Source organism: Lutra lutra, chromosome X (genome assembly GCF_902655055.1).
Source record: "Lutra lutra chromosome X, mLutLut1.2, whole genome shotgun sequence".
Classification (NCBI taxonomy): domain Eukaryota; kingdom Metazoa; phylum Chordata; class Mammalia; order Carnivora; family Mustelidae; genus Lutra; species Lutra lutra.
In genome coordinates, this window is record NC_062296.1 from 58,369,091 (window position 1) to 58,394,527 (window position 25,437).

A 25,437-nucleotide genomic window follows, 5' to 3' on the forward strand; every position below is an offset into this window, starting at 1 on the left:
TAGCTTTTACTATGAAATACACAATTCTCCAGATAGAAACACAAACAATTTTTAAAAATAGCAGTTTCCAATATGTCTCATCTGCTGCTGTGAGTTGCTTCCACATTGAGATTTTTTTTTTTAGATTTTATTTATTTATTTGACAGACAAAGATCACAAGTAGGCAGAGAGGCAGACAGAGAGAGAGAGGAGGAAGCAGGCTCCCCGCTGAGCAGAGAGCCTGATGCGGCCCGATCCCAGAACCCCGGGATCATGACCTGAGCCGAAGGCAGAGGCTTTAACCCACTGAGCCACCCAGGCGCCCCCACATTGACATTTTTGCTCACATGTACCCCTAGTACATTTATGACATCTACCCAATTTAAAGTGATCGTCAGAGTTTATTAGGAGGAAAAATAACCTTTATCCCAGGTTTTCGTTACAATAAAAGGCATGTAAGCCTTACATATAAGGTCAGAAAAACAGAAACAATCCCAAACTTACTGAGCAAGTTCAAATCCACTGCACACCAACAGTTAATACTGTGCTACTAGAGGGCGGGCACTGCACTGGCCACCAGAACTGAGAAACCAAGTCCTCTGGCTCCCTCAAGACCAGGGTCACAGGACCAGGTGCACTAGACACACTGTCACAATGGCTTGGGTGATCACAGCCCGTAACTGGTAACCAGTGATGTGTGACAAACCAATCAGGGAGGGTTTTCAGTGTTAATCCCCAAATCAATCAAATTGGTTGGGGGTGAAGTAGAGGGGGATTGAGGTTAAACCCTCACCTCCGGTTAGAGCAATGCCTATGGCAAAGGAGCAGTCAGACATGCAAATTGACATATAAGTCAGTATTGACTTTGAGGGCAACAAAAAGTGAGGGAAAATGAAATAGCTACAAATCTTCCTCAGAAGAAAAGGACTGGGCCACAGATGCCAACACAAGTTAAGCCCCAAGAAAACATATCTAGCCTCCTCAGCAGAGGTTCTCAATCCCCATTTCCCACTGGAATCATCTGGGGAGCTTATAAAAACCCCAATGCCCAAACTGCACCCATTATCAATTAAGTCAGAATCTCTCTTTTCAAAGAACCAGCTTTTGGATTCATTGTTTCTCTCTACTATTTTTGTTTTCAACTACCTGAACTTCTCTTTTCTTTATTGTTTCCTTCCTCCACCGTTGGTTCTGAGTTTATTTTCCTCTCCCCCTCCTCATTATCTTGAGGTTGACGCCTTGATTATTTGAGATCTTTCACCCATTCCTCATATAAGTAAGCATTTAGTGTCATAAGTTTCCCACTTAGTACTTATTTAGCTACATCCTACAAATTGTTTTTTAAAGATTTTATTTATTTATTTGAGAGAGAGAGTGAGAGGGAGATGAGAGAGCGCACAGAGGGAGAAGCAGGCTTTCCACTGAGGATCAGGCTCTCTAGCCTGATGAGGGCTCATTTCCAGGACCCTGAAATCATGACCTGAGCTGAAGACAGAGGCTCAATCCGCTGAGCCACCCAGGCGCCCCCATCCTACAAATTTTGATATGCTGTGTTTTCATTTTCATTCAGGGAAATGTATCCTTTTTTTTTTTCTAATTTCCCTAGAGACTTCCTCCTTTACCCATAGATTAATGAGAAGTATGTTATTTAGTTTCCAAGTGTTTGAAAACTTTTGGTAGCCTTCTTCTTTCTGATTTCTAGTTTGATTGCATTATGGTCAGTGAATATACTCTGCATGATTTCAACTCTTATATTTGTTGAGGTTTATTTTATGGATTGAGCTACAGTCTATTTTGGTGAACGTTAGTTACACATGTACTTGAAAAGTAAGTATATTATGCCATTGTGGAGCATTCTATGTCAATTAGATCTGGCGGACTGGTAGTGTATTTCTTTCATAACCTTGCTGATTTTCTTTTGTCTGGTGGTTCTATCGGTTACTAAAAGGGGCACTGAAGTTCCCAACTCTATGAATTTGTGTTTCTCAAATCAGTTATGCTGAGTTTTGCCTCATGTACTTTGAAGCTCTGTTATTTGGTGGATACACATTTAAGACTGCTGTTTCTTCTGGATGGATTCACCCTTTCAATCATTATGTAGCGCTCCTCTTGTCCCTGGTGATTTTCTTTGCTCTGATGTCTATCTATCCACAATTAGTATAGCCACTCCAGCTTTCTTTTGAAGGTGTTTGCATGGTATACCTTTTTTGTATCCACTTACTTGTAAACTACCTGTATATTATATTTAAATGGAACAGAATAAAATGTGTCTATTCCATCTTGTCTGGAACAGCAAGGTTGCTCATTCTACTATTTTTGCAACTCCTCTCTAAATTTAGACATATTATCTCAAAATCTCTTATTTTAAAAAATTATCTCAAAATAAAAAATTAACTATTAAATAAGGAAATACATGATAAAAAGGCCATCTTACTCATGTTCCTACTATAGCTGGAGAATATTAAGTTAATACTTAATATTATTTAATAAAGGAAAAGAATCAACTTGAGGACTTGTGAGATTTTCAGTTACTGCACTCTCCCAGAAGGAAAGAAAGGGCTAAGAAATAGGTAAATTTCACAGGCCTGAACATCACTGGAGAGTGAATCCCTCTCTGCCCCCCAGCTGGTAACAAAGAAAATCAGTTGGTAACAATGATGTAATTATTTTTCCTTAAAAGATAAACATTCACCATGCCTGGTGCTCCTGGTTTTTCTTAGGCATAGGAACTCTTCTTCCAGTGTTTGCATTTTCTAGTTTCCCTGTCTGGATTTTAATTATTTTTACTACTTACTGGCATTTTCAAAAGGTTAACAGAGAGAATTTAAAATGTATAACTTGAGAAGGAATAAAATTCTAATTAATTAGTTCTACCACTTGTTAGTTCTGTAAAAGAAATGATGAGTGAGAAAGCTGGAAAGTACTGACTAAAATGAGGCTTTCTGAGAATTAGTTGTGTTCAGTCATTTATGCCGTTCATGCTTCAGTGCCCCAGGAAGCCAGATTTGGATACAGGTAAGTAGTCATTTGAGACAAAACTGCAAAAGGTTACCCCTGAACTGTTTTAAATGCTAACCAAAGGGATCACTAAACCATCTAAGATAAGGACTAGAGAGCATGGATAGAAACTAATTATCTCCTCTTGGCCCTAGGAAACCAAACTTCATGTAAATTAAAAGCATTCATATAGGAATATGAATCACAGAAAAATAAGAAACAGGTTTTTCCTCTCTAGCCATTTCTCCTATCATCTCAGTGCTATTTTGATCATTCCGAGTAACAGTGTTTGAAAAAAAATGATGGACAGATAAAATATTAAACTCTCAAAAACTTGAAATAAAACTCATTGTTGCTGCATATGGAAAGGGACTACCCTTGTCAAAATTATCTATTATGTCCAGACCATGGTTGATTGTCATAGTGATGAAACTTTCCTGGACACTAAGCCTCAATATTTTGTTATCCGAGAATCAGCAGTCTAATTTCATCCTTCAAGATCAAAGGCACAAAAATTAACTTGGCACATTGATCTGACGAGTCTATGGAAAGCTGCCAGGCAAGACAAGTCCGCAGATTAACTCATTAGTTTATAATGCTTAAAACAACTTTGGGCAAACTGTTGAGAATTGAACAGAGGCTAAAAAACCCAAAGGCATTCACCAATATATCTTTCAATACAGTTCGCCAAAAACCATCTCACCTCTACTTGACCACTTAGTGAGGGAGCACACTATTTAACAAGGCAATCCATTTCAGTTTTTAGACTGCTCTATATGAAGAAATAACTTTCTATGAACAGGAAAAAATCTGCCTTTTAACTTCCTAATTCTGCCTTTATACTAGATTTATACCAGGTTCAGATATCTCCCTACCTTTATCCCCAAACTCTCTCTTGACCCTACACCATTTTTCTCCATGTAATACCTAATTTCTTTCTTTCCCTTCTCTTGCAAACTCCTCAAAAAGTAGTCTATGGTTTCTCTTCTCCTCCTCACTTTTAGTCACTTCTAGCAGAGTTCTTGAAAAAGTCACCAGTTTGGGCATTTTTCCGAACCTTCATCTCTAAGTACCTTCTACATTTGACATGCTGATTTCTCCCTCCTTCCTTCCCACCACTGCTCTTGAAACAACTGCCTTGGTTTCCAAAGGTTTTTTTTTTTTCTGCGTTCCCTGTGTTGCTCCCTAATATCCTTTTCTTCCTCTAACCATCTCATAAGGGATGGTGTTTCCCCAAAATGTCCTATACTACACACATGGTTATGGCTCTAAGGAAGGAAACAAAGGAAAGAAAGAGGGAGGGGAAGAGGGAGAAAAAAAAAGAACAAATCCCAAACCCCTGCCAACCATACATATGAACCTAGAAGGTGATTAACACCAAGGCCACTGGTTCTTCCTCCCTTCCAGTGGTCTCCATTGGCACCTTCCTTTGTGCCTTCACAAAACCCAGAAAAATCTCTAAATTCTTTCTCTTCTCTCACCCTGGATCAGTCATCAAATCCTACTAAGTTAACCTCTGAAATTCTATATCAATATTCCCATTTTAACCTTCATTTTCTTAGTTTGGGACCTAATCATGACCTAAAGCAGGACTATGATAGCAGTTTCCTAACCAACTGGTCTTAGGACTCCTGATCTTGTTGCCCTCAAATTTACCTTCTACCCAACTGCCAGAGACTTATCTGAAACACAAACTGTACTATGTCCCTTCACTTCTGAGAGACTTCAATGGCTTCCCTTTGTCCTTAGACCTTTATTAAGGTCCTCACAAAAGCCAACAAGGTCCTCCACAATCAAGCTGCACCTCATTCTGCAGCTTTCTCTCTCACCACACTGCCCTGCTTTTATGCTCTAGCAACACAACCTCTAGAGTTCCCATCCCCATGCGGCTTCTCACCCATATGCTTTCTATGATCATACCATCTCTTCTGCCTGGAAGGTCCTCTTCTTACTTCCTCACTTGGGAACTTATAAACTCATCCTTACAAGGCTTAAAAACCATGTCACCTCTCTAAAAAACCTCCCCTGGCTGACTCAGCCATACCTTGACGATCCCAACAGCAGTATGCCCTAGGAATGGCCTGGGTAGAGGACCATCACTAACTTAGACTGTTCTGTAGCCAACTATATATATAGATAACTATATACATAACATCTATCTATCTATATATATATATATAACATCTATATAGATAACTATATATATATATATATATAACATCTATATAGATAACTATATATACATACATATATATATATATTTAAATCTCCAACTAGAATATGAGTTCCTACCAGGCATGGGCTAGATTTTTTGATGTAATGGATGTTATTTTTCCTTCATCTCTTTGAAAATCCTAAACTTTAAAGTCATTCTAAAATGAATCTCATTGGGAGTAGGAGTAAAATGACTCTCATTTTGTTGGTTGCTAATTTGGATAACTGTCCTTACTCTGAAATTTTAGTTTGCAGGCTAACCTTGGAGACAGTTCATTTTCTTCCTTCATTCACCCTCTCCATTGAGCGGTGCTTCCTCCCAGGATTCTCAGTCCCACCCTATCAAGAGGGAGAAAGGTACAGATTTAGACAGTAAGCTGATAATACATTTGTCTCTGGCCCTGAGTCTCTCTCTGCTCTCTTGCCTGTCCCTCTGAATAGAAGTAACATCTTTTTCTCTCTGTTCATGGGCAATCCTTGACTTCACAGCCAGGGATCATTTCCTCCATTCACTGAAAGTTTTGATCCCCATTACCTACAGAAATACCATCTCCAGACATCTCTCTGCCTTTTCTGGGATCTAGAGTCCAGCACATCAGAAATTAGAGGCCCATGACTAACAGTCTCCACTGACTGTTTGATCTGTTTCTGGTCCAGAGATTTACTTTTCTTGATCACAGATACGTCTTTCTAATTTTTATTTTATTTATTATCACTTTGTTTAGAAAGGAGATAGGAGTTTGGAGTATGAAAATCAGAGCCAACTTGACCAGAAGCCCTTAGGTCTAAATTTTACAAGCGCTACATAATCTTTTAGATCAGTGTTCAGCAAGCTACAGCCCCTAGGCCAAATCTAGTTCACTGCTTGTTTTCGCTATAGCCCATAAGCTAAGAGTGGCATTTGTATTTTTAAATGGTTGAAAAAAATCAAAAGAAGAATAATATTTCATGACATGTAAAAATTATGTAAAATTCTTATTTCAGTGTCCATAAATAAAGTTTTATTGGAATACAGTCATACCCACTCATTTATGCTATTCTAGTTATCAGCTGCTATGTAACAAACCACTGCAAAACAAGAGTGGCATAAAGCAACCCCCATTTTATCATCTCACAAATTCTGTGGGTCAGGAATTCAGATAAGGCATGGCAGGAATGGCTTTTTTTCTACTCTAAGATGTCTGGAATCTCAGCTGGGAAGACAAACAGCTGGAATCATCTGGAGGCTTCTTCACTTATCTGGCACCTTTGAGAGGAATGACTTGGCTTAGCAGACACACCATCTCCAGCACGCCCACATAAGACCTCTCCACCAGACGTGGCTTCAGGGTAGTCAGACTATTTACGTGGCAGTTCAGGAGTCCCAGCATGAATATTCTAGTGAACAAGGCAGAAGTTGCATTGCGTTTTATGACTAAGCCTCAGAAGTCCTATACTCTACTAGATTGGATGAAGCAGTCACAAGTCAACCCAGATCTCACTGGAAGGGCACACAGGCCGTTTCCAGATGAAAGTAGTGTCAAAAAATCTGCAGCTGTGTTTTAAACCTGCATTTATGGTCTTCACATCATTTACTACCAAGGATCCAGAATTAATGACTGAATTAAAATGTAAGGCACATTCAGGTATGAGAGCATCCAAGTTTCAAAAAAATATCAGTTTTACAAAAGGACTATAATCAAGGCCCTGACTTGTGAGCAATTTTAATACTTTCCTATTTGTTACTGAGCAGCCTTTAAATCTGAACATATAGAACATATGAGTTTTTTTTAAATGTTACAGAATTAACTGAAGCCTTTAAGAAGGTAATCTATATTTATGTGATAAATAGCAAAAATGGCCCCGATTCTCTACCTTTTTCTTTATTTATGCCCTTTCAAGGTGATTTTGAAGCTTCTTCCCACTCCCTGAATCTAGACTGGCTTTGTGACTTCCTTAGGGCAACAGAGTACAGCAGAGGTGAAGGAGTGCCAATTCTGAGGCTGGCCTCAAGAGGTTTTGCTGTTTCTACTCAGTTTTAGAAATCTGGCCAGCTACCACGAAAACAAGCCTGGGCTAACCTGCTGCAGGAGAAGAAGAGGAAAAGCCCAGTGCTCCTCCCCCTACCATTGCCCCAGCTGACCAGCCAACCTCAAAAGCAGAAGCTCCCTGCTGACCTGTAGTTGACACACGCATAAGGGAGACCAGCTAAGAACAGCAGAACCACGCAACCTGAACCCAGTCCAAATAGCTAACTCTTAGAATAATGAACTGAAGAATTACTATTTTGAGCCACTAACTTTAGAAAAGGTTAGATATACAGCAATAGTTAACTGACAGAATTTAGAAGGCAGTTTTTAATGATAAACTGTAGAATGGAAATTTCAGCACACACTTCAGACCTACTACACTGAATCACTTCAGACACTGAATGATTCTCCAAAGCAGGAACTATTGCTAGGCTTTATTGAGAACGGCACTCAAGCTAATGCCATGATCACAGAGGGGTCAAATACCTGACCCAAAAGAAGAAATCTGCAATAGCACCCATACAAATAAAACAAGCATCACTCCATGTGCAAGTCTCTCATCTTACCCAAAGCCAAGACAGCCATAAAGTACATCCTCAGGCTAGAGGTAAGTGGCACCTACAATCAGCAGTGAACCAGTTGACTAGAAAGAGCAATACAACCCACATCCCTAATGTGAGAATTTACTGCTATTAGAACGTCTATTCTTTTTAGCTATAATCCCCACCTTCTTTTTAAAAAATATCTACTTATTCGAGAGACAGAGAAAGCACAAGCATGGGGAGGGGCAGAGGGAGAGGAAGACAAGCAGACTCCCTGCTAACCAGGACCCTAAGATCATGACCTGGGCCAAAATCAAGAGCAGACACTTAACTGACTGAGCCACTCACATGCCCCTATCCCCAATCTCTTTATTTGCCTTTGGTGCACTTCAGTAAAGGCATGGCAGATACCAATTCAAAAAATTAATTACACACATGTAACTACATACAGACCACCCCCACCCGAATTCACACATCCAATTATAGGCTGACTTCCAGGCTGACTTCCAGGAGACCCTCTGAGATAGCAAATGTTTGTTCCAACAGTGCAATTTCTCAAAATACTTAGGACATTTTTTGCTTGGATTTGCTTTCTGTGCCTTTGGCATCCTACTCCTTTGAATAAGGTCAACAGAAGCAAAATTTTTCCTTTGAGAATGAATTTAATTTTTGGAAACAATCAAATGTCATCCAAAGTCCATTCAAGTGAATATGAAATTGAGGTGTGTAAAACCAGTTTTAGTCAGTCACAAGCTGGGAAAAGAAATTGCAAGGCTGATTTATAATTCCAATTCTACAGCAATTAGCTGGCAGGTTAAAACTTTAAAAGCACAAAACCTTAAACGGCTCCCTACTGCTCACAGTGCAGACTTCAAACTCCTAGGCCTAGTATTCAAGGCACTCCACAATGTGGCCAGAGCTCACCTTTCCAGTCTTATTTTCCTTGCACGGTTTCTCCTCTAGGGAAGCTAAGTCCCTCACTTCTCCCTACTCACATGTCCTGGTGCTTTCTTGCACCCCTGCATCTGTTCATACTCCTCCCCTGGACTGCCCCCTATGTTGATGTCATCTATCTCTATACCTGATACATTGCCCACCACTGTATGTGACTAAATAAATATTCACTGAATGAATCAATTCCTTCGGTGACTTACAAAATGGCTCTGAAGATAATTCCAAAAAGGAGAGCTCCAAAAACATTCTAAGCAAGGGAAGAAATAGTAAGCCTTCAACATGCATTTTTGAGGATAGTCAGGAAACACTGGAATAGCAATTGATTTGTAGTCATGCTTACTGACTGCCTATGAAGTCCCAGTCAATCAGGTACTGAGCCAGAAACAAACTAAAATTGCAGGCTACTCTAGTCTACCTAGACCTACTCTAGTCTACCTAGACACTGTGTCACTGAAGTTAAGACAGCAGGCCTTGGGAATTCTGGACTTCTCTGGGTTTCTCTCTCAAAATATCCAAGTTACAAACGAGTAATACTTCTAGATATATACTGAGAAGTGACACTGCTAGATCATTTAGTAGTTCTAATTATTTTTTTTAAGATCTCCATACTGTTTTCCATAGTGGCTGCAACGTTTTACATTCCTACCAACAGTGTACAAGGTTCTAATTTCTCCACATTCTCACCAACACTTATCTTTAAAAAATATATATAATAGCTATCCCAACAGGTATGAGGTGATAGCCCGTTATGGTTCTGATTTTCATTTCCCTGATGATTAGTGATGTTGAGCACCTTTTCATATACCTGCTGGTCATAAATACCCAAGAGAACTGAGGTTGGGATCTTGAAGAGATATCTGCACACCCATGCAGCATTATGTGTAAGAGTCAAGATATGGGAACAACCCAAATGTCCATCGACAGATGAATGGATACAGAACACGTGGCATATACATACAATGGAATATTATTCAACCTTTAAAAAGAAGGGAATCCTACCATTCACAACAACAAGGATGACCCTGGAGGACATCATGCTAAGTGAAATAAGCCAGTCACAGAAGGACAAATACTGCACAATTCCACTTATACGGGGCTATCTACAGTAGTCCAACTCATGGAAACAGAGAATACAGGGGCTGTGGGGAAGAGGAAATGGGGAATCACCGTTCAATGAATATAAAGTTTGTTATATAAGATGAATAAATTCTAGAGATCTGCTGTACAACATAGTGCATATGAAGAATACTATATTGTACATGTAAAAAGTTAACAGGATAGATCTCATTTTAAGTGTTGTAACACAAAAGAAGAGAACAAGGAAACTTTTGGAGGTGATGGATAGGTCTATTACCTTGATTGTGGTGATGGTTTCACAGGTATATATATATATATCCAAACTTATCAAGTTGTACACACTGAATATACGCAGTTTTTGTGTATCAATTATATCTTCGTAGAACTGCTAAAAGAAACGCTAGTCTGATCGGTGATGGATATGTCACAAGTTATTATAAACTATAAAGACTAAGAATTGATGAGATCCTTGCCCCTCTGATGAAGTTAAGATTACTACAGTAGTAAACTAGAAATATTTTCAAAGCATTTGTGCGGTGAAATTAGTTAATATTTGGTCAAACCGCATGAAACTGCCATTGTTGTAGGTCAAAAGGTTTTGAGTATCAGCAATTTTATATCATTCAACCTAATACTTCAGAATTTTGCTCATGAACAAAAAGAAATAAAAAAAGAGAAGAAACCTTCCTTTGGCCTCAAAGCCCTCACACACTCTGGACAATCTCAATTCTTACAAACTTTTGAGGACTTATAATAAACAAAGAAAAGAAATACACAAAGCCTTGCCTGTACATATACGTAATTTCTTAGTTCAAAACACCTAGTTTCCTTTAGGAGTTGTATTCCACTTACCAGACTCAAGGTAATTGGCCTGTGAGTCCCCAGTGGGGTATTAGGTCTCTCCAGCTACATCTCAAATTTCTAGGTCAGATCTGAGCACCCTCTTCCCATGTTCCATTTGCACACTGCAAATAGGCCATCACACCCAGGATTCCTGAATGTTGTTTAATGTAAGGGAAGGCTGTTGATGAAAAGGTATCTAATCATTATTATTACATGTGGGTTTGGGGGGGGGGCTTGATTTTATCCTCATTTCTTCTGCTTTTCCTGCCCCAGAGTTGCAGACAGCTGGCTACTCTCTGGGTCTCTTTTTGGTCAGAGCATGAGAAGCCTCATAAGCAGGATTCCTAACTCTGCGTGTGTGGCTGGAGTGGTGAGGCAATTACCCTCCATCTTCCTGGGCAGCCGCAACAGGACCCTATGAGGAGGCGCAGGTGCTGCGACTAACTGGCACACTCCCAGGCTACAGTCAACACCACGTGCTCAGAACAGAGGCTCAATTTTAATCCTTCTGAGACACCATTTCAGGAATCAGCCAATACACAGACATGTAATCAATGTAATGCTTTTGTGTGCTTGTGTGGGTCTTGAGCTGGTGAATTTTCCACATTAAAATTTTTAGAATTTTCTGCACAGAAATTTTTAGAATTACCCAAGACAAGTATAAATGTAATCTTCTTTTAATGGTAAATGTTATTTCATGAGAAACACTGAATACATAATTTCAGCTCCAATGGTCAGAAGATCCTGTGCTTTCAAGTTTACGGTTAGAAATGCAAAACAGGGACAGCAAAACTCCATCATCCCACCTCTGTTCCCTCAGTACAGGATGTTTTCCTCTTTCAAAAGTCTTTTTTTTTTTTTAATAAGATCTTTCATCCAGTGTGTTTTAAATAACTGATTTTCTCTAGTTCCCCAAGCAGATTATTGCATGGTCTAATTAAGTTGTCCCTTAGGAAACATCATCCCTGACATGCAAAGAGAGACAAAACAATGGTGGCAGATTGTGGAAATAGGAAAATTTCATTTCCACCTACTGAAAAACTATAACAATCAAAAGTGCCAAAATTGCTCCTAAGCTACTCATATGCAGTGATTTGAAATATCAGTAATTCACAGGAGACTGGTAAAATGTTCTTAATTTACTGTTTTGCCCAGGTTCTGAATTCAAAACCCCACATTCCTACTTTGACAGTTGACAGCATTACAATCACCTAAAAACAGGTTCAGAAGGTTCTGCTGCAGATAGTGAAGTGATGTTCATTTTTGCCTGGACCTGTCTCAGAAGTAAAGCTGAGAGGGAACTGAGTCTCACATATTCACTCTTACAGGATTTATCAAATAACTCAATAAAGATCTGATGAAAGACCTTGGGCTGGAATTTGGGAAACCTGGGTGTTAGCTCAAATTTCTAGTTCATTACCACACCATTTTTATTATAGTGGCTTTGTAGTAAATTTTGATCTGGTAGAACAAACTCTCCTCACATTTCCTGATGATTCTTGGGCATTTATTCTTTCCAAAATGCAAATCTGATTGTGATAGTCCTTAGTGTAAAATCCTTCCACTGCTCCAATTTTGTAAGTGGAAGTACAAGTTTAGGGCCAAAGCCGACTGCTCAAAAGGAGTCAGTGATACCACCAGAGAGCGCATTTCTCTGCCCTGGTTCTTCACCAGGCTCACTCTCTCCTTTTAATAAGTATTGAACAAATATTTAACAATGGTTTGCAAGGGTGCTATGTCGGGGTCCCCAAGAACACCTCCAACTTCTGTGATTCACTAGGAAGACCCACAGAACTCAGCATATAATCATACTCTTGGCTACAACTTACTATAGTGAAAAGATCCAAAGCAAAATCAGCAAATGGAAAATGCATACTACATGAAATACAAGGGAGATCAGGCACAAGCTTCCCAGAGTCCTCTCCCAGTGGAGTTACACAAGGATGCACTTAATCTCCCTAGCAACGAGTTGTGACAACACATATGAAACACTGTCTACTAGGGGAAGCTCATTAGGGACTCAGTGCCCAGGTTTTGATTGGAGGCTGGTTACACAGACACCCTCTGACTGGCAAATACCCAAATTCCAGACTCCCAAGAAGGAAAGCAGGTGTTTAGCAGAAACCACGTTGTTTGTATAAACAGTTCAGGCACAATGAGCCACCTTTATCAATCAGTTCTGGGAATGGTGGGAACCCTCTTGAAAATCAAGTTCCCAGATGCCCACCAAAGGACAACCTTATAAGCAGGCCTTTCAAAGTCAGGTCCACTATGATACTTTTTTGCACAGATGCCAATCATTAGCCTGGGCAGGCACCAACAAATCCTGTCCAGACCTGGATGGGGGAAACAAAATCATGAGAGTTCTCTGAGCAAGATACTAAGGGGAACAGGAATGGAGAAACACCTACCCCCTCCCAGTGGCAAAAAGGAAGGGGCAATGAGGACTGCTTCTTGGGAGAGGCAATGCCTGAGCCAGGTCTGGACACATGACAGATGTTGTGGTATGTCTAGATTTAAATCCCAATCAGGTGGGTGATCTTGGCTTGTTAATTAACTAGACTAAGCTGTATCTCAGGAAATGGGTTACCAACACGGACCAGGGTTATTAATCACTTTGATTCCCTGCTTAAACTTTGCATGGCTTCCAAACATCTTACAAGCCACGTGGCCTTGCTAGAAGAGGTGCCAACCTAATCCTCTGGCCCACCTATGCCTCTCTGCCCCCTCACTCTCTGTGATCCAGCCATTCTGACCTTATTTCAGTACCTGGAATATGCTTCCTCCTTCTATTTCCAAGGCTCAGTACATACTATTCATCCCTTTACCCACCCATTGTTTATCCTCACCCTACCTACTTCAGCATCTAACTCCTACTCAGGCCAGATTTCAATCCAAACAACACCTCCGCAGGGCAACCTTTGCTCACCTGCCCCAGAGTATATCAGAACCCCTGTCATTTGCTTTCCAGGACCAGTAACTTCTCCTCTATTGCCGTCAGCACCTTAAAGTCCACTTTTTTACACTTATACACTTCAAGAAGGCAGAGACTACGCCTGTGTTATTCAGTGTTAACTGCTGAGTCTAACATGGTACCTGTCACATAATGGGCACTCAGTAAATGTATGAAAGAGGAATGAGTGAGGGTTCACTTTCAGTCCATGTGGTCTGGGTGAGGGCAACTCTGTCCCTTCCTCCCTAACAAATATACACCTTCTGGGTCTAAGGCACAGGACCCAGGCTCTATCAACGGGTCATCCCAGGGTTTTGACAGAAGTACTGGGAAAGAAGCAGTGCATCTGCTGCAGACAGCCTGTCTGGGAGTGAAACTACCTCAGAGGAAAGCAAAGCTGAGAGGAGATCCAGGACTGTGGTGAGGATATAGCCATACCTACAAGCAGCAGTCCAGGGACTAGTCATTTACCAGTAGACTTTCTTTTTGTTTCTTGCTGAGTTGGGATTCTGACACATGTAACTAAGAATTCTAATACAAAAATAATAACTGGAATTAGACATCTAGTTAGTCCCAAAGAACAAGAGAAAGGCCATCAGCAAGCCTAACTTGTAATGACCAGAGGTACAGGCCTAGGGAATCCTCATCGTTCCTCAAACTATGAACAGGTTTGGTTCTGGTGGTGCAGGGAGAAGACAACACCTAGCTGGAGAATAGAACACAGGCATCCTGGCTAGTCATAACCCTAAAAACCACCTTGTTCCTCTCCATAGGGCTAACAAACTATTTGCAGTTATGACAGCAGAATCACTTCCTCTCATCTATGAAAACTCACAGAAACCAGACCTCCCAACAGACTGGAGAGAGACAAAAATCCCCCTTATTTTCCAAGGCATGGAATATAATCGTTACAAATAAAAAGTGTGAATTGCACTCCAAACTCAATTCTAGACCAGATTAACAAAACATTGGCTGGATAAGCATTTGAAAAAGAAAAAGAAATAGTCACTAGCAGCTAGCATGGGTTTTTCAAAATCATGACACACTCAACTTACCCTAGACTCCTTTCCAGCCACTTGATTAATTTATTGAGATAAATCTTTTTAAGTATAGTATATGTGGAGGTAGCTGACAAAGGCCATCAGGATTTTCCCCTTGATAAGATGAAAAATTGAGGCTGTAGACAGGTAAACCTGAAAGGTGTCTTGTTGGGGGGACACAGAGCTACACCTTGGCCCTGTGCTGATCCTGATCGTAACTCTGATCAGTAACATAGATGAAACTACTAGGTTACTAACCATGGAGGGGTCTGACCTCTGATGAATGTTACTCCTCCTAAGTTAGTTATCAGTGGTAAGGAGAGAATTCAAAAGCTAATATGATAAGGAAAAAAAACAGGATGAAATTTAACTAGAATGTATGTAGAGTCACTGCAATTTTAAAACCTCTTATTTCCTGAATGCAAGGTGACAGCAGTTCAGGTTTTGATGCCAGGAAATACCACCCAAGGTGACGCAGCTACTCAACTTGGGCTGAATTCAGAACATACCATCTACCTCAGTTGGAACAACCAAGTTCCAGTCTGGATATTACAGAGAAACAAAGATGAACAAAAGTGAATCCAGAGACAGGAACCAAGATTACAAAGGTTGGGAATCAAGTCATACAAATGACAGCTGGAAGAGTGAGAATGTAAACTGGTATGGCCATTTTAGGTAGCAAAATGATATAAAACTGAAAACATCCATACCTTGTGACCCAGCAATCTTATTTCTAGATACATCTCTTGGAGAAACTCTCACAAACTTACATAATTACAAATACAGAATTTTTTATAAAAGCAAAATTCAGGAAGTACTTAGGCTTTTGTCAATAGGAGAGTGGCTAGATAGAATAAGGTCAATTCACACACTGGGATACTTTACAGCCACTAAAAACACTGATGTAGGTCTACTTACCAATCAGGATGGGCTAAGTTTGCCAAAGCAACAAAAGGAACCTAAAAGTCTGAGCTTAACACAATCAAAGTCTATTTTTTCCTTATGCTACATGTTTAAAGTGAGCTGGCAAAAAGCTAAATGTAGTTATTCTCAGACCCAGGCTGACAGAGGACCCATCTCTATTTGCCAGGGACATGAAAGGCAGTAAATTTCATATTGGCTCTTAAAATTTCCATCTGGAAGTGTATCCATTATACTGTTGACATTTCATTGACCAAAACAAGTCACATGGCCACACCTAACTTCCAAAGGGGCAGGAACTACCATCCTACCATATGCCTAGAAGGCAGAGAGCCAAAAATATTATATTATATATAATGACTAATACAATATACAGTTTGGAAAGATTAATACAAAATATACGAAAAGGTCTAAGACATTTTGCTGTCTGGACAAAACACATAGACACATTCATAATACTACCCTTTATATAAGTTAAATGGGAGATCTGAAACAAATCTGTATGTTGTTTATGTATACCTATATATGCATGAAACTGAGGAGGGAGGAGGATGACACTGGAAGAAGTGATCAAAGGGAAATAATCATTTCTGTAATGTTTCAATTTCTTTAAGAAAAAACATGACAAAATCTTAATTGATAATTCTGGCTGGTAGAGAATTGAGTGGTCATTATATTAATGTATGAATTTTTGCATTGTGTTAAAATCCCTGTAATAAGCGGCTGTTGAAAGAACCAGGAATTTTTTAGCCTGAGAAGACCAGAGGTGGGAGAAAGGGGAATGGCAAGTAGGAAAATAGATGACTTTAACTGTTTTGGACAAAGGAGTTCTGCTCTGTGTGGTAATGAAGGGGAGAGCTGGGCACAATGGTGAGAGTTCCCAGAAGGCAGATCTTGGCTTGGGAATAAAGAACCTATCATGGAAAGATGAATGAGTAGCTTCAAGAATGTGTGGAGGAAAAATATGTATTATTTGGGGGGGAAAAAGTGATCAAGAGTCAGACAACTGCCTGTCTGACAGAATACTGTGAAGAGGACTGCTACACTGGGAAGATATCTGGATTTGGTGATCTCCAAGGTCCTTCCAATTCTCAGATTCCATCAGCCTTGGACCAGAACCTCTCAATTTAGAGCTCAGAGGCTTTAAGAAGTGTAGCACAATTATCCCAAGACAAGCTTTAAAAAATAATGCAATAATCTGAATTCAGCAAAGCCTTTAATGGTGCTGCCCGGGAATATTTCACAATCAGTAAGGAATAATTCGTTTAATTGGGCCTGAAAATTAATATAGGCAGGGGGTTACAAAAATTATTCCGGCCTTGAATAAAGCTAGCTTTAAATCTCATGCCTGGTCAACCTTATGCACATAATTAAATCAGTACTATTTGTAGAACTGTAGCCTATTTAATCACTGCTTCTGTGGCTTATCAGTTGTTCTCCCCGTACCAAAGTCAAACTGCTCCCTCAGCTAAAGAGATCTCCACAGAAATACCCCACTGAAATGAGTATTACTTGGTAAAATCAAAGTGTAAGAATAATGAGTGTGTTTTCTTTTTAACTAGTTGCTTTGGCTACTGCCAAAAGAAAAAAAAAGCCTTAGCAGTAGAAAATGAGTATCCTTGACCTGTCCTTGTGTGAGCTAGGTCAGTCTGGCATAGAAACAGTGGGGTCAGAACTCAGGCAGCTCACTGTGGCTGCCCTGCTCCAAGGCCAAGAAGATAAGAAATTTCAGTGGTAATAAATGAAACATGCTGTACCTGAGGATTTTCTGTCCAAAAGGTACTGTATCTTTTGTACCAGCAAGTTTTTATTTGTACGTAGTAAATGTATACCCAGAAGGTTATGAGTTGAGCAGGCTTCACATGCCTGGAAACTGATGGATCTGAATAGACACCTGAGAAGCCCACTGTGGTTTTTAAGGAATGTGTTTCCACCATAAAAATATTAAAAGCATGCTGCACCTTAAAAACATGTGCTTTTTGTCCATGTATTTTTGCCTATTTAGGATTTCCTACCTGCAGTTATTCTGTACCACATAACTAACAAGGGGAAATACTTGCATAAATGTAACTGTTATTTAGTAGTTTCTCCCTATTAAATTTCAAGATTAACAACAAATTAAACAAAACAAAACCAAAACACAGTTCAAAAGGCTCTGATATATTCCCAGATTCCTGAGGTTAGTGAGATTTGAATACTACCTTCTTTCTAGACCCATTTTCCTGGCTGTGCTGGAGCTTCATGTAGCCTAGCCCCACAACCCCTGGAAATACTGTATAAAGAAAAATCTCTAATACGCTGGAAAAACAACTGGCTAGACCACCACAATGCCTTGCAGAGACTCAGGTCTGGCCCTAATCTATGAGCAAAAGCTGATTACTCACCTCCCCCCACAACTCCCCAAGCGTAGCTTCTCCATCCGTCAAGTGCAAGCACTTACATCCTAAGATGTCACAGGGAAGTGTATCTATCCTTGGAAGACAGTGTCTAGTGATAAAATACAAGACTACAGCGTTAGGAAGTAGTGTGGGGGGCACCAGAGACTAGCAGGGGAGGAAGGAGGAGAAAGGGCTTGATGAATGAAGTCCTGGGGGCAAAGGTTACTGGAAAACAGCAGGACAGAAGTAAGAGAATGTGACAGAGAGGCAGGGCCAAGGAAAACAAGGAGGTCAATGATATGCTGCATGAGGACAAAGAACTGTGCTTCCGGGTGAGATTACCACATATGCCTTCAGAAAAGTGGCTTTGTTTTTCAGGAGGTCCTTATGTATTCTGCCCAATGATGCAGCTCTTCTGCTTACCCTTAGAAACTTGCCACTTAACTACGCCAAAGCTGCATCTCTAAAACTATTATTTCAGAGATACATAAATATTTGGGGAAGAAGGGAACTAATCCCAAACATCACTTAAAATATCAGTTAAGACTTCTGGTTTCAGGTAAGATGGAATAAACATACCCAATCTTCTGTCTCCTGAATGCAACTGTAAAATTTGTACAGAATGTGGCAGCTATCAGAGAACTCTTTGAAGTACTTATCAGCAGGCAGATCACAGAATACCAGAATGCCAAGTACAACTGACTGGTGATGACTTTACCACTTTTTTTTTTTTTTTTTACCTCCAGTATTCTCTGGCCTGAACCCAGCACAACAAAACCTGAAAGTGAGTGAACACTGTGGTTAGAGAGCACATGTTCTGGCTCAGGTGCTTTTTTTGGAAACAGGAACTACTATAACTCAGAAAAACTAGAGGGAAATCCCCTGGGTTTTTCTCTCCTTTTCCTCCCTTCTCCATGCCCAGAAAATCCCATGGTGGAAGCTGCAGCAATGAAATTAACTAGCAAAAGACAACTGTAGGACTTAAAACTCTCTAGGGAAAGGAAACTACATGCCATTTGGTGGAGTTATAGCTCCAAAAGGGCAAAAACAAATCGCACTGTTTTTTCTTACTTTCTTTCTTTCTCTGTCTCCCTGCCCCTTGTGCTCCAGAGATAGTGAGTGCATCATGAAAGCAGGTGGTTTCTGCTGGAGGACCAAAAAGAAAATCTCTAGGAAGTCAGAAAGCACCATGAAAATAACAAAAAGAGAAGAGCTCAGGAAAAAAAAAACCATCAAGCTGCTTATGAACAACTCAGATCACCCCCCACCCACACATATGTAGGCTTGATCCTAATTATCATTTCAAAGATTTTGAGAACTGAGCTAGGAACACTCAGGCCCCACCTTGACCAGTGGGTGTTATGCATGGGACAGATCTGAATAGCACTGCAAAGAACCTGAATACTAACATTGGAGCTATGGAGTTGGAACTTGCACTCTGAACCTAACCAGGTCAACTGACGGCTAAAACAAATATATTAACATTCTCCATTCGACTGGAATAATATCCATAATCTATTAATATAATATGCAAAATGTCCAGGATAAAACCCCAAATTACTGGCTATAGGACGAACCACAAAAATGCCAATTCACACACGAAGACAGTCAACAGATGCCAACAATGAGATGACACAAATGTTGAAATTATCTAACAAGTATGTTAAGGCAGCTATTATAAAAGAAAATGCTTAAATAACAAATTGCCAAACTTGAACACTCTTGAAAGAAAGTTAAAATACAAAACACTGGCAAAGTAAAGAGAAGATATAAAGGATAACTGAAAAGAAACTTTAGAATTGAAACATAAAATAACCAAAATAAAAAATTCACTGGGAGGGGCGCCTGGGTGGCTCAGTGGGTTAAGCCGCTGCCTTCGGCTCAGGTCATGATCTCAGGGTCCTGGGATCGAGTCCCACATCGGGCTCTCTGCTCAGCAGGAGGCCTGCTTCCCTCTCTCTCTCTGCCTGCCTCTCCGTCTACTTGTGATCTCTCTCTGTCAAATAAATAAATAAATAAAATCTTTAAAAAAAAATTCACTGGGAGAACACAACAGAATGGAGGAGGCAGAGAACTTGAAATAGGTAAACAAATTAGTCAATCTAAATAGTAGAAAAAAAAGATGGTGGTGGGGAGAAACAAAGCCTCAGGGACTTGTAGGATAACAATAAAGGATCTAACATTTGTATAATTGAATCCAATATAGAGGAGAAAAAGAGTGTAATGCTAAAAAAATATTTGAAGAAAAAATAGCTGAGAATTGCCAAGAAACTGAGAGCACTAAACATAAAAAATACAAAGGAATCCACATGCAGACACATCCTAATCAAACTGCTGAAAACTAAAGACAAAGTACTGAGGAAACAGATAATAAGCCTAACAGAGTTCAACACGCACTCTGGATAACAGAACAACTAGAAAGTAAATCAGTAAGAATATAGAAAACTTACAAAATACTATGAAAATATTGAGCTAAGTTAGCATTTACAAAACACTCCTATCAAGCTGAACAACATACACATGCTTTTTCAGTGTATATGGAATATTCTCTGGGAACTGCTGGTGGGACTATAAAATGGTTCAGCTAGCTACCTTGGAAAATAGTCAGACAGTTTCTTCAAAAAGTTAAGCAGTAATTTACCATACAACCCAGCAATTCTACTCCTAGGAATCTACCCAAGATAAATGAAAATATGTCTAACACAAGGACACATACATGAATGTTCACAGCAGCATTATTCGTGAGAACCCCAAACTAGAAACACCCCAGATGTTCATCCACAGTGAACAGATAATCATAACATGGTGTGTGTGTGTGTGTATATATATATATATATATATATACACATACACATAATGTAATACCCAACAATAAGAAGGAATGGATTACCGATACAATGCACAACATGGATGAACCTCAAAAACATGTTACCTGAACACCAGACACAAAAGACCATAGAGCGTATGATTTTACTTATACAAAGTATGAACGAAAGCAAATCTATAGAGACAAAAAGTGCAGTAGTGGTTGCCTAAGGTTGGGGGGCAGCGGGTGGAGTGATGGCAAAGAGGCACAAAGAATTTTACTGGAGTGACGGAAACTCTAAAACTGGATTATGGAGATGGTTACAAAAATTTGTAAAATTTTGTAAAAAAAAAAATTTACTAAAAAGCACTGAATTGTATATTTAAACATGCGAATTCTGTGGTATGTGAATTATACGTTAATAAGGTTGTCATTCTAAGAACGTTATATAAATGAAATCATACAGTATATATACTTTTGAGACTGGCTTTTTTAAATTCAGCATGATGCTCCTGAGATCCATCCAAGTTGTTCCATGTATCGGTATTTCATTCTTTTTATTCCATTATACGCATGTACCACAGTATGTTTAACCAACCATTCACCCACTGAAAGACATCTGGGTTGTTTTCAGCTTGGGGTTATTACAAATAAAGCTGCTATGAACATTCCCGTGCAGGTTTTTATGTCTAAAGGATACTGTGAAGAGAGTGAAAAGACTCTCTCAGACTAGAATAAATTCATACCTTGCATAAAGAACTCTGATAAATTATTCAGAAGACAGACAACAGGAAAATGGCACAAGTCTTGAACAGGCTCTTTACAAGAGGATATTCAAATAGAAATAAACATGAAAAGATGCTCAACAGTATTAGTTATCAGGGGAAATGCAAATTAAAACCAAAATAAGACTTTCAAAAAACCCTGAAATGTCCATCAACAGAACAGATAAATTCTTATAATGAAATACTCAGCAATAAAACAGGATGGACTGCTGATAGATAAGACATCATGGCTGAATCTCAAAAACATTATGTTGAACAAAAGATAGCCAAAAACAATCCAGACACAAGATCCTAGATCTTCATTGGGGTGTAGGTTACATGGGTATATACATTTGTCAAAACTCAAACTGTACTCTTAAAATCTTTTCATTTTACTATATATAAATTATACTTCAATAAACAAGAAATAAGAAAGTCACAATAAGGTATCACAATAAAATATTACTAGTATCCATTAGAATGGCTAAAATTCAAAACCTCAACAATGCAAGTGTTGACAAAGACATGGCCAAATAGCACCTCCTGTATACTGCTGGTGAGACTGTAAATTAGTTTAAATGCTTTGGAAAACTGTTTGACAACATCTACTGAGGCTCAACATATGCATACTTTATGACTCAGTTCTTAGTTATATATATAACAGAAATGTAAACATTCGTTCCTCAAAAGATGTGCAAGAACATTCAGATGAGTACTATACATAGTAGTCCCAAACTGGAAACAACCCTGATATGTTCACCACAGTATAATAGAATTTTTTAAACTGTGAGATATATATGTGTGTGTGTGTGTGTGTGTGTGTGTGTGTGTGTGTGTGTGTGTGTGTGTATAAATGTATATATACACACATTTATATTCTTCACCTATGCAAAGTATCAAAATAGATTAATCTATAGAGATGGAATTAAGGATAATGGTAAATTGGTAACCTCTAGGGTATAAGGAAGGGGTAGTCATTGCCAAGAAGCAGGAAATGGACCTCTGTGGTGTGGTTATGTTCTTTTGCTTGACCTGGGCACTGGTTAAATGGGTATGGTTCCCTTTGAAATTATCAATAGAGTTGTATACTCCTGACTTGTTCACTTTTTCTTCAGGTACATTATACTTCCACATATATTTTAGATTCTGTCCCTTATGCTATACGCATGCATACTTAAGTTTTCCTCTCTCTGTTCACTACCACCTCCACTACCCCCTTTATCCTTCCTTAGCATGTGCACTTCCCTTACTCTCTGCGTTCCTGTCTGCTGAACTATCAATAATACTTGGTACTTAACCTAAATCTTCAGTGCCAGTGATGGAATCACGTAAAGTCAAAAGTGCAATGGAAAAAGGGAGCCCACAAAATAGCTACAGGGAGAACACAGGCATCCTTTCTTTACACAGGCAGGACTTTATGAGTCAGCATCAAAGAAGCTGGACCTTGTCTATCCACAGAGGGGAAACCATCCTTTAAATAGAAGGATTAGTTCATTTGCCCACATAATTCCAGGACAAAACTACAGACCCAGAGTGACATTCCTTTATGTGCTCCTTCCTATATAGGAAATCTTTCCAAAGGCATTTTGAGATACTTTAGCAATTATCAGAGCTGAAATATTACAAAGGGGGCAAAAAGGCTGTCTAGGAATTGATTCTTAACTCACAGTGTAAAACGTGGACTTCAGGATGTTAATCTTAAAAACTCCCACAGGCTAACTGAACTTTTACCATTAATCTCACAGAATGTTACTAGTTAATTTTTATGCACTGAAAATTTATATACAGGATACTACATGCTGATAACACACCCGGAACTGTAGATACAGGGGCAGGGAACTGCAAGGTCTGTAATTCTGAGATATCTGGGGGCCCAGGTGGATGGAGAAGAAGGAGAGAAAAATAAATCACCACAACCCAGGGTGACAAGTTTTATAAGAGAAGAAGGGAAGGCTCCACATTTCCTAAGGGCATGGAAGGATCGTGACTAAATCTGTCCAGAGAGGGCATGGCGGCTTCATGTCACAAGAGATACATTGTCAGGATGTGTACCAATCAAACAGCATGGTACTTCCTGAAATCTTAGAGATGGGCAAATGTATGTGTTTGCTCTGAGAAAATAAAAAAACAAGTAGCTAAAACCCACATTTGGAAGTGACTGGACACCCACAGGCACAAACTCTGATACTGCCTGTACAGAAGACCAAAAAAGCTCATCAACACCCGAAACTCCAAACACTCTAATCTGGGAGTTGCATGCATGCAAAGAAGTGGCTTTGACTTTATTTTGGGGAACCAGGGCTGGAATTTGATTATAATTGAGTAAAAACAATTTTATTTGATATTCTACTTGGGATGGACTGTGAGAATAAAAGGTGGATCAGTCTGAAGGATGGAAAAAAGGAGAGTCCCACAATCAGAAGTTCCTATCCAAGCATGGCCCAGAGGGAGATGGAGCTCATGTCCAAGTACCCACCTCTCCTGGCTGAGGGGAGGAGTTTTCAGAAAAGGGCCAAAAGGGGCTCTCATGCTGATGACATCAAATATGAGAATCACATCACTAAAGTTCCTGGTCCAAGTCCACACTTGAGAAGATGACTTGGCCTCCCACACAATTCATTCAAAGAGACAAAGACAGCATCAGTGGTGTAGTGATAAATGTTTAATGTCAGGCTGAGGGGTAGGTGCTGTGATTTGTAGTTTACTGATTTCGGTGATGTAGATATTCCCACCATAGTCAACTTCGAGCTTTTAAGGTGATACCACTCACCACTGAGTTTAAGAGTGATATATACAACCAGCTCTTGCAATCTGGTGTGAGGCGGCTACATCACCTGAAAATGCAATCAGTTGAATTTTCACTATATACCAATAAGTTGCTATCTTGGCCTATATAGATCAGATCTCAAGAACTAGGTGATCAAGTCCCTCCTTAAGGACAGGTCCAACCTCAGTATAAACAAGATTGGGTTTTGGAGTACACCAAGTGGAAGGTCAATCCTGGACTAAGGTAAATTCTTCAAGATGAAAGGCGCAACACACATGATGGCATGGAAAAGCACAACATACCTAAAACAAAACAGAACGAACCAACAGACAGAAATTCCTGTGAGCAATTCTGTTTATTAGATTACAGAGTGGTATGAAAGACTGGTGAGCAATGAGTTTGGGGAGCCAAGCTAGGAAAAGACTAAAAAGAGAAGCATGGGGAACTATACTCATGGGTGCACCCTTTGCTGTGGTAGGTGCTTCACATACCTTAATTCATTTAGTCATACCTATTCACATATTATCCATTTATACAAAAAAAGCTTCAGTGAGAGATCGGGGAGTTGATACTTGAACCCATGGACTGATTCCCATAGCATATTGCCCCACTACATCATGCTACTTCTATGGGAGGGCTGGGTAATGATGTAAGAACAACCCCTCCCCAATCCTATCCACTACCCCTTGAGTCCTCTCCATTTACCTGAACCCCCAAAAGGGAGACTATGGAATTTTTCTTTCAGGCCCAGCTAGAAAATTCTACTATATTCCTTTGGGATCCATTTCAACAACTGCTAGAAACACTTCCTTCTTTTCCTAAACCCATCACACAAATAGTCCTTATATTATTTTTACCACTCATAATTATGACTGCCACCACCAAATTTTGTTTAAAATGTCCTAAGTACTGAAGGGGCGCCCTCTTCATCTTCTCTTTTGCAGGTTAGGTCATAACCTTTTACCTGCCATTCTAAAGTCTTTGCTTTCTAACTCTATCATTCTTCATGTTTTCCCAAGCCAGGCACTCTTCTAAAAGGCATGGCCACTGGTGAATACCATGAGGTTACCCAGTAGCTCTTGTATTCCATACATCCATGTATCTATCCAATTATTAGAAGAACTATAGACAATGGGGAAAAAAAGTTCTCAAAAAGAGAGTATGAATTATTAAGATGGTTAAAAAACTTTTAA

At 39.5% G+C, this 25,437-nt stretch overlaps 1 protein-coding gene across 8 annotated transcripts in view; it reads right to left on the reverse strand.

The window, feature by feature from the left end:
- Positions 1–25,437, reverse strand: part of JADE3 (jade family PHD finger 3) — a 134,393-nt gene that overhangs the window by 73,501 nt on the left and 35,455 nt on the right. Inside the window, exon 1 of one of the 8 annotated variants that reach the window (XM_047714990.1) lies at positions 484–496. The exons of the other annotated variants lie outside the window; for them this stretch is intronic. The gene's annotated coding sequence lies outside the window, so the exon portion shown is untranslated. Of the gene's footprint in view, positions 1–483; positions 497–25,437 lie in introns of those variants that run through there. 8 annotated transcript variants of the gene reach the window in all.